Consider the following 11,201-nt stretch of genomic DNA (forward strand, 5'->3'; position numbering starts at 1 on the left):
TTGCACTAGAGTCAGTAATCTAGATTACACAGTAATGATTCTAACACCCATGGAGTCTTGGTGCTGATCATGTTTTGCTCGTGGAAGAGGCTTAGTCAACGGGTCTGCAACATTCTGATCCGTATGTATCTTGCAAATCTATATGTCTCCCACCTGAACTTGATCCCTGGTGGAATTGAAGCATCTCTTGATGTGCTTGGTGCTCTTGTGAAATCTGGATTCCTTTGCCAAGGCAATTGCACCAGTATTGACACAAAAGATTTTCATTGGACCCGATGCACTAGGTCTGACACCTAGATCAGATATGAACTCCTTCATCCAGACCCCTCATTTGTTGCTTCCGAAGCAGCTATGTACTCCGCTTCACACGTAGATCCCGCCACGACGCTTTGTTTAGAACTGCACCAACTGACAGCTCCACCGTTTAATATAAACACGTATCCGGTTTGCGATTTAGAATCGTCCGGATCAGTGTCAAAGCTTGCATCGACGTAACCATTAACGACGAGCTCCTTGTCACCTCCATAAATGAGAAACATATCCTTAGTCCTTTTCAGGTATTTCAGGATGTTCTTGATCGCTGTCCAGTGATGCACTCCTGGATTACTTTGGTACCTCCCTACTAAACTAATAGCAAGGCACGCATCAGGTCTGGTACACAGCATTGCATACATGATAGAGCCTATGGCTGAAGCATAGGGAACACTTTTCATTTTCTCTCTATCTTCTGCAGTGGTCAGGCATTGAGTCTGACTCAACTTCACACCTTGTAACACAGGCAAGAACCCTTTCTTTGCTTGATCCATTTTGAACTTTTTCAAAACTTAATCAAGGTATGTGCTTTGTGAAAGTCCAATTAAGCGTCTTGATCTATCTCTATAGATCTTGATGCCCAATATATAAGCAGCTTCACCGAAGTCATTCCTTGAAAAACTCTTATTCAAGTATCCTTTTATGCTATCCAGAAATTCTATATCATTTCCAATCAACAATATGTCATCCACATATAATATTAGAAATGCTACGGAGCTCCCACTCACTTTCTTGTAAATACAGGCTTCTCCAAAAGTCTGTATAAAACCATATGCTTTGATCACACTATCAAAACGTTTATTCCAACTCCGAGAGGCTTGCACCAGTCCAGAAATGGATCGCTGGAGCTTGCACCCTTTGGATCAACAAAACCTTCTGTTTGCATCATATACAACTCCTCTTCAAGAAATCCATTCAGGAATGCAGTTGTGACATCCATTTGCCAAATTTCATAATTATAAAATGCGGCAATTGCTAACATGATTCGGACAGACTTAAGCATCGCTACGGGTGAAAAAGTCTCATCGTAGTCAACCCCTTGAACTTGTCGAAAACCTTTCACAACAAGTCGAGCTTTGTAGATAGTAACATTACCGTGAGCGTCAGTCTTCTTCTTGAAGATCCATTTATTCTCTATGGCTTGCCGATCATCGGGCAAGTCAACCAAAGTCCACACTTTGTTCTCATACATGGATCCCATCTCAGATTTCATGGCCTCAAGCCATTTTGCGGAATCTGGGCTCACCATCACTTCTTCATAGTTCGTAGGTTCGCCAAGATCAAGTAACATGACTTCCAGAATAGGATTACCGTACCACTCTGGTGCGGATCTTTCTCTGGTTGACCTACAAGGTTCGGAAGTAACTTGATCTGAAGATTCATGATCAACATCATTAGCTTCCTCACTAATTGGTGTAGGTGTCACAGAAACCGGTTTTTGTGATGAACTGCTATCCAATAAGGGAGCAGGTATAGTTACCTCATCAAGTTCTACTTTTCTCCCACTCACTTCTTTCGAGAGAAACTCCTTCTCTAGAAAGGATCCATTCTTAGCAACAAATGTCTTGCCTTCGGATCTGTGATAGAAGGTGTACCCAATAGTTTCCTTTGGGTATCCTATGAAGACACATTCTCCGATTTGGGTTCGAGCTTATCAGGTTGAAGCTTTGTCACATAAGCATCGCAGCCCCAAACTTTAAGAAATGACAACTTTGGTTTCTTGCCAAACCATAGTTTATAAGGCGTCGTCTCAACGGACTTTGATGGTGCCCTATTTAACGTGAATGCAGCCGTCTCTAAAGCATAACCCCAAAACGATAGCGGTAAATCAGTAAGAGACATCATAGATCGGACCATATCTAGTAAAGTACGATTACGACGTTCGGACACACCATTACGCTGTGGTGTTCCAGGTGGCGTGAGTTGCGAAACTATTCCGCATTGTTTCAAATGTAGACCAAACTCGTAACTCAAATATTCTCCTCCATGATCAGATCATAGAAACTTTATTTTCTTGTTACGAGGATTTTCCACTTCACTCTAAAATTCTTTGAACTTTTTAAATGTTTCAGACTTATGTTTCATTAAGTAGATATACCCATATCTGCTTAAATCATCTGTGAAGGTGAGAAAATAATGATACCCGCCGTGAGCCTCAATATTCATTGGACCACATACATCAGTATGTATGATTTCCAACAAATCTGTTGCTCGCTCCATTGTTCCGGAGAACGGCGTTTTAGTCATCTTGCCCATGAGGCATGGTTCGCAAGTACCTAGTGATTCATAATCAAGTGATTCCAGAAGTCCATCGGTATGGAGTTTCTTCATGCGCTTTACACCAATATGACCCAAACGGCAGTGCCACAAATAAGTTGCACTATCATTATCAACTCTACATTTTTTGGCTTTAACATTATGAATATGTGTGTTACTACTATCGATATTCAACACAAATAGACCACTCTTCAAGGGTGCATGACCATAAAAGATATTACTCATATAAATAGAACAACCATTATTCTCAGATTTAAATGAATAACCGTCTCACATCAAACAAGATCCAGATATAATGTTCATGCTTAACGCTGGCACCAAATAACAATTATTTAGGTCTAAAATTAATCCCGAAGGTAGATGTAGAGGTAGCGTGCTGACGGCGATCACATCGACTTTGGAACCATTTCCCACGCGCATCGTCACCTCGTCCTTAGCCAATCTTCGCTCAATCCGTAGTCCCTATTTCGAGTTGCAAATATTAGCAACAGAACCAGTATCAAATACCCAGGTGCTACTACGAGCTTTAGTAAGGTACACACCAATAACAAGTATATCACATATACCTTTGTTCACCTTGCCATCCTTCTTATCCGCCAAATACTTGGGGCAGTTCCGCTTCCAGTGACCAGTCCCTTTGCAGTAGAAGCACTCAGTCTCAGGCTTAGGTCCAGACTTGGGGTTCTTCACTTGAGCAGCAAATTGCTTGCTATTCTTCTTGAAGTTCCCCTTCTTCCCTTTACCCTTTTTCTTGAAACTGGTGGTCTTGTTGACCATCAACACTTGATGCTCCTTCTTGATTTCTACCTCCGCAGCGTTTAGCATCGCGAAGAGCTCGGGAATTGTCTTATCCATCCCTTGCATATTATAGTTCATCACGAACCTCTTGTAGCTTGGTGGCCGTGATTGAAGAATTCTGTCAATGACACTATCATCCGGAAGATTAACTCCCAGTTGAATCAAGTGATTGCAGTACCCAGACATTCTGAGTATATGTTCACTGACAGAACTACTCTCCTCCATCTTGCAGCTATAGAACTTATTGGAGACTTCATATCTCTCAATCCGGGCATTTGCTTGAAATATTAACTTCAACTCCTGGAACATCTCATATGCTCCATGACGTTCAAAACGTCGTTGAAGTCCCGGTTCTAAGCCATAAAGCATGGCACACTAAACTATCGAGTAGTCATCAACACGCGACTGCCAGGCATTCACAATGTCCGCAGTTGCCGGCGCGGGTGGTACACCTATAGTGCTTCCAGGACGTAATTCTTCTGTGCAGCAATGAGGATAATCCTCAAGTTACGGACCCAGTCCGTGTAATTGCTACCATCATCTTTCAACTTTGCTTTCTCAAGGAACACATTAAAATTCAACGGAACAACAGCACGGGCCATCTATCTACAACAACATAGACAAGCAAAATACTACCAGGTACTAAGTTCATGATAAATTTCACTTCAATTAATCATATTACTTAAGAACTCCCACTTAGATAGACATCTCTCCTTTCATCTAAGTGATCACGTGATCCAAATCAACTAAACCATAACCGATCATCACGTGAAATGGAGTAGTTTTCAATGGTGAACATCACTATGTTGATCATATCTACTATATGATTCATGTTCGACCTTTCGGTCTCAGTGTTCCGAGGCCATATCTGCATATGCTAGGCTCGTCAAGTTTAACCCGAGTATTCTGTGTGTGCAAAACTGGGTTGCACCCGTTGTATAAGGACGTTGAGCTTATCACATCCGATCATCACGTGGTGTCTCGGCACGATGAACTTTGGCAATGGTGCATACTCAGGGAGAACACTTGTACCTTGAAATTTAGTGAGAGATCATCTTATAATGCTACCGTCAATCAAAGCAGAATAAGATGCATAAAGGATAAACATCACATGCAATATATATAAGTGATATGATATGGCCATCATCATCTTGTGCCTTTGATCTCCATCTCCAAAGCACCGTCATGATCACCATCGTCACCGGCACGACACCTTGATCTCCATCGTAGCATCGTTGTCGTCTCACCAACTATTGCTTCTACGACTATCGCAACCGCTTAGTGATAAAGTAAAGCAATTACAGGGCGATTGCATTGAATACAATAAAGCGACAACCATATGGCTCCTGCCAGTTGCCGATAATTCCGTTACAAAACATGATCATCTCATACAATAAAATATAGCATCATGCCTTAACCATATCACATCACAACATGCCCTGCAAAAACAAGTTAGACGTCCTCTACTTTGTTGTTACAGTTTTACGTGGCTGCTACGGGCTGATCATGAACCGTTCTTACCTACGCATCAAAACCACAACGATATTTCGTCGAGTTAGTGCTGTTTTAACCTTCACCATGGACCGGGCGTAGTCACACTCAGTTCAACTAAAGTTGGAGAAACTGACACCCGCCAGCCACCTGTGTGCAAAGCACGTCGGTAGAACCAGTCTCGCGTAAGCGTACGCGTAATGTCCGTCCGGGCCGCTTCATCCAACAATACCGCCGAACCAAAGTATGACATGCTAGTAAGCAGTATGACTTGTATCGCCCACAACTCACTTGTGTTCTACTCGTGCATATAACATCTACGCATAAACCTGGCTCGGATGCCACAGTTGGGGAACGTAGTAATTTCAAAAAAATTCCTACGCACACGCAAGATCATGGTGATGCATAGCAAGGAGAGGGGAGAGTGTCGTCTACGTACCCTCGTAGACCGTAAGCGGAAGCGTTATGACAACGTAGTTGATGTAGACGTACATCTTTATGATCGACCGATCCTCATTACCGAACGTACGGCACCTCCACGTTCAGCTCGGTGACGTCCCGCGAACTCACGATCCAGTAGAGCTTCGGGGAAGAGCTTCGTCGGCACGACGGCATGGTGACGGTGTTGATGAAGTTACCGACGCAGGGCTTCACCTAAGCACCGCTACAATATGACCGAGGTGGATTATGGTGGAGGGGGGCACCGCACACGGCTAATTGAGATCATTGATCAACTTGTGTGACTATGGGGTGCCCCCCTGCCCCCGTATATAAAGGAGCAAGGGGGAGGCCGGTCGGCCCTAGCAGGGCGCGCCAGGAGGAGTCCTACTCCCACCGGGAGTAGGATTCCCCCCTTCCCTAGTTGGACTAGGAGAGAAGGAAGGGGGAGAGAGGGAGGAAGAAAAGGGGGGTGTCATGGATCTAAGACTGACAGTAGAATGGGGGGTAGGTATGTAGAGGCAAGATCCTAGCTATGGCAAAGTTGTACACATGAGTTTTACGAGTTCAGGCCCTTCGCAGAGGAAGTAATAGCCCTACGTCTCGGTGCCCGGAGGCGGTCGACTGGATTATGTGTGTGTGTGTTACAGGAGGTCCGAATCCTTGTCCTAGTGGAGGGGGTGGCTTATATAGAGTGCGCCTGGACCCCAGTCAGCCCACGTTACAAGAAGGTCAATGTACATAAAGAAGGAGCATTACAGGTAATGTCCGTAATAAAGTGCTATAAATGATCATTAAGTCTATGAGTAAACGCTCGACCGTTGCTGTGCTGAGTGACCTTAGATCTTCTGTATGTTGAGTGACTTCTGTTACGGTCGAGTGACATTGATTCTTCCGAGTGGAATGTTTCTGGTCGAGTGAACGATGGTACCCTTCGAATGCTTCTGACTTTAGGGTGATGTCCTTGGGGAGGGTGTCTAGGTTAGGCCTATGACCCTACCGTAGGTACATAGCTTCGTCATTAGCCCCCGAATGGTTCGGGGTTTGAGTGAAGAAGGAGTTGAAAATACTTCCGATTCAACTTTCGCGCTTCGGAAGTGTCTTGTTGGGATCGATGAATCAAAACGGTGACACCAACTTCTTTTTCAGTCGTCTTGATCCATTCTTGATTTTGTCGAGTGAACTTTTACTCGAAAGCGTCGAGCGTTGATATGGAGAAAATCTTTCGTCTGACAGGTTGCTCTGTTGCCCGCAGATCTCGCGGGATTCGAATTTTGGGAAGCGCGTGGGGCGGTGGAAGCCACAGTAATCGGGCTGGATTAGGCAGGGCCGCCTCAATTTCCGCGCCACCTTTTTCACCACGTATAGCGCGCGCGACTATTGCGGGACTTGGTAAGATCGCTCGGGTCCACAGGCCAGTCACTCGGAAGCAACCTCATATAAGGCATCGGACGAGGGTTTTTGAACAGTGCGTTCCCATTCTTCCACTTCCTTCTCTGTTTTCTCCACTGCATCCGCTCCTGCCCCAGCGCCGCCGCTCTATTCGAGCTCCGCCGCTGCGATGGGGAAGGAGAAGACGGTGGCTTTGGAGCGCGCGAAGAAGGCGACGGCGAAGGCGCAGGCGAAGTCCGGTCTGCCACGCAGCTGGATCCAAGGCGACTGGATCCGGTCGACGATTCGTCAGGACGACATCGATGATCTGGCCGAGGAGGGATTGATCCCCGACGGATCCACGCGGCTCCCGGAGGACGACACCGAGCCCCGACCGCAGGAGGGTGAGTGTGTCCCCCTCACCACTCACGTCGACCGTGGGTTTTCTTTGCCGCCTCTTCCTTTTTTCCGAGCTTTATTGAACTTCTTCGGAGCACAACTTCATCACTTCTCCCCCAACACCATCGTCTATCTTGCCGCTTTCGTGTCTATGTGCGAGAATTTCATGGGTTGTCGACCGCACTGGGGCCTCTTCAAGCACATTTTCACGTGTCGCTCTCAGTCGGTAAAAAAAGCTAATCCGAGTGATGAGAGGACAAAAGTGATCCAGATGTGTGGGGGTCTTGGGATTCAGATGAGGGGTAAGAGCTCTTTTCCAGCCATAATCCTTCCCTAGTCAGTCCGAGGGTGGCAGTCGACTTGGTTTTACTGCAAAGACCAGCCGACTCCAGGCCAGTCGACTGGACTCCCCCCCCCTTTCCATGGCTCGAGTAGAGAAGCCCTCCGCCTTGAAAGTGACTCCGGGGGAGAAAGCGGAGGTGAAGGTGCTGGTTGAGCGAGTGGTCCAGCTTATCCGTGATGGCGTGACCGGCATGGATCTGTTGGAAGTCTTCCTCAGGCGCCGCATTCAGCCGCTTCAAGCCCGTGACCATCCGATGTGGATGTATTCGGGCATCGATGATTCCACTCGGATCCATCCAGAAGACGTTGATGAGGATACGGTGGAGAAGTGGTTGAGGGGTATCATTGGCAACAAAGATAACCCCAGGGGGCCAGGAGAGTCCCTCCACTCGACAACTCGTACGAAACAGACAAGGTCCAACTCTGATTTGCCGAGTGTTATCTTGATTCATCATGCAACTGCTTGTAATCAACCGACTGACTTTTGTCTTGCTTGTTGCCTTCTAGGCCCTTACTGAGATGTACTCAATGCCTAACGGAGAGCAGGAGCAGGACCTAGAGGGGGAGGCGAGCGGAGGCGAGTGGCATTCCGATGGTGAAGAGGACGAGGATAGCGATGACCCGAGTGATGAAGAAGAGGTCGACTCTCCTCCCCGTAGGGAAAGGCGATCCAAGCTCGCCCACAATCCGGCAAGCGCCCGCGGCAAAGCGACCACGCAAACCAGGCAGTCATCAAAGCGCCCTCGGACGTCTTCTCCAGCGCCGACTGAAAAGGCACCGAAGCAGCCGAAAGCTGCGCCATCAAAACCGCCGAAAGCCTTGCCCAAGATCAAAGTGACAATCCCTACTGTTTCCGGGTAATAGTTGGACTTGAATTCCTTGTTTAGTACAAACTAGGTCTTGGTCCACTCACTATTATGACCGACTGAATCTTGAAATCAGCAGTGCCGCTACCGCCGAGACTTCCGCTTACAAGAATGAAGATGAAGAAATGGAAGATGCCGTCACCTCCAATCGAGGTACGATTCTCATAATCCTATCCTTATTCACTCGGTCGTTTTATTGGTCGATTGAATTTCTAGCAACTGATTCTTTTGCAGCTCCTCCCCATGTCATTGATCTTCCAGATGATGACGAAGACGTGCCACTGAGGTCCCTGGGGAGAAGAAACAGGAAGGCATCAGCTGGAAAGACACCTCAGTGTGCGTCGGCGACCGAAACAGCGATCCAGGAAGGTGGCAATGCCAATCGGACTTCCGTAACTTTCGCCGTACCACTGACGAGTGCTCAGCCATCGGCGTCGACTGCTCAGACTCCAGCCGATCCATCTTCGCTCTTTACCGCACATCACGTCCTAGAGGACCAAGTGGGTGCTGCCAAGGAAGCCATAGCCAGGCGGGCATCATGATGGAGCAGATGAAGATGGTCCGGGAAGCTAGCCAAGTGGCTTACGACGCCAGCTCAGCCCTTTAGAGCAACGTCCAGGTTGGTTGATCACCGACTGACTCTTTAACTTGGCGCTTGTTCTGTTAGGATATGGTACCTGAAAACTTCCTTTGAAAAAATCTTTTCATCTGTCTGCATTTCGCATTTGTACACCCACTAGGTGTTTTGACTTGTCACTGAGCAAATTTGTATCTTGAGTCGACTAGGTTGTGTCGATTGGATCTTTTAACTAGTGGGGGCACGCTGAGTGCACCCACTGGGTGTAGTCCCCGAGACTATAGTTGACTGCGGGCAGTCGACTGTAGTCTTAGAATTAGAATTAGAATTTTCTCACTCACCCTGGTCGGACCATGTCGAGTGGAATCTGAACCAGTGGGGGCACGCTTAGTGCACCCACTGGGTGTAGTCCCCAAGACCGTGGTCGACTGCGGGCAGTTGGCAACGGTTTGAGAACAACTTGCCTCTTTTTTTACACTCGGCCTGGACAGACCACGTCGAGTGGAAACTGGACAAGTGGGGGCATGCTAAGTGCACCCACTGGGTGTAGTCTCCGAGACTATTGTTGGATGTTTGATTCGGCAGTAGTCTTAGAACTTGCTGAATTTATCAAACAATTGCTCTAAAGTAACCAGTCTTTCCATCTGTCGATTGACTATCCTTTGATTGCAGAAATCTTGCGAACTTGGAGCTCGTTTTGCTGACCTAAAGAAGCAGCAGATTCAACTCAACCTTGATCTGGAGCTGGCCAAGACAAATCTGCAGAAAGCCAAGGATGAAGCCGCTGGTAAGAAGAAGCATGTCGATTGATTTGTCTCTGAACCTGATTTTATTTTTCTTTTCCTGAACCAACCATTGTTTCTTTCAGAGAAACTGAACCAAGCTCTAGCAAAAAAGGACCAAGATCTTGCGGCCGCACAGAAAACAGCTGATGAGAAAACTGCACTCGCCGAACAGAAGCTAGCTTCAGTCGGCAAACTGGAGGAAGAAAACGCCAAGCTGAAAACTGCCCTTGATGAAGCCAATAAGGAAGCGACTCACCTGAAGAAGGACAAGAACAATCTGAACGAGAAGATGGAAGGCATTGCTCGCAAGAGGGACGATCTGGAGAACTATCTGGGAGGTCTCGCTAAGAAGTTGTTCGTCATGCTTGAAGGTATTCTCTTTGACCCGACTGACTCGTTACTGTCGACTCGACATTCAATCACTGACTCATCTTTGAATTGTGCGTATAGAATTTTGCCAGAACTTCGAGGAAGAGACTGGGAGAGTTGAGACAAGCTTGGACCCCATCCACTCTCCAGTGAAGGATGAAACTGCCATGAGCGTCCTCCGACTGGAATCTCGTGTTGCTGGTGTTGTCGACTATCTTGCTCGACTGAAAGTCGCAATGTCGCGGATCGACACAGCTCTCTGGCCAAGGGCGACGCTCCAGAATGACCTCGAGTCTCTGATGACTCGGCTTAATGAGGTTCCCGGTCGAGTGCAAGAATGGAAGAAGTCTTCTGCCCGGTGCGGCGCTGACGTGGCTCTGTCCCTGGTTCGTGTCCACTGCAAGGAAGCATGAGAAGAGAAGCTGGCAGCGATCAAGGTTGCCAATACCAAGAAGCACGACTTCCAATCTTTCATGGAGACCTTCATTGCTGGTGCCACTCGGATTGCCGACGGAATCGACCTGGACGAATTCGTCGAGCCTGCCAACCCTCCTCCTGCGGAGTGAACAAACTTTTACGCCTCACCTTAAATTTGCCTCGGAATGCCGACTGATTTTGTGACCGTTAAACTCCTTCGGGCTTGATGCCCGAGTACTTTGATCCGTGGTCCGTAACCTTAGGATTTATCTAAACTTGGTTTATCTCCGAATACGCTTGTGTTTGCTGCCGAGTGGAACTTGTCCTTCACTCGGAATAACCTTTGTACTTGAGATGCAGCTCTGAGGAGAAGGCTGCAGTCGACCTGCACCTCGTCGTCCTTGCGGATAGGGATGGAGCGGACGTTATACTTGTGGCGTAGCTCCAAGGAGAAGGTTGCAGTCAACCTGCACCTCGCCGTCCTTGCGGATAGGGATGGAGCGTACATTATACTTGTGGCGTAGCTCCGAGGAGAAGGTTGTCGTCGACCTGCACCTCGTCGTCCTTGCGGATAGGGATGTGTTTCAAACTTAGGCGAGTATGGGACTGCAGCTAATCCCCCGAGTGGGAGGATTGCTCGCCACTCGGTAGGATTTTTCAAACTTAGGCGAGTACTGGACTGCAGCTAAGCCCCCGAGCGGGAGGATTGCTCGCCACTCGGTAGGATTTTTTAAAACTTAGGCGAGTACTGGACTGCAG

The sequence above is a fragment of the Triticum aestivum genome, chromosome 1D, assembly GCF_018294505.1.
Source record: "Triticum aestivum cultivar Chinese Spring chromosome 1D, IWGSC CS RefSeq v2.1, whole genome shotgun sequence".
NCBI lineage: Eukaryota > Viridiplantae > Streptophyta > Magnoliopsida > Poales > Poaceae > Triticum > Triticum aestivum.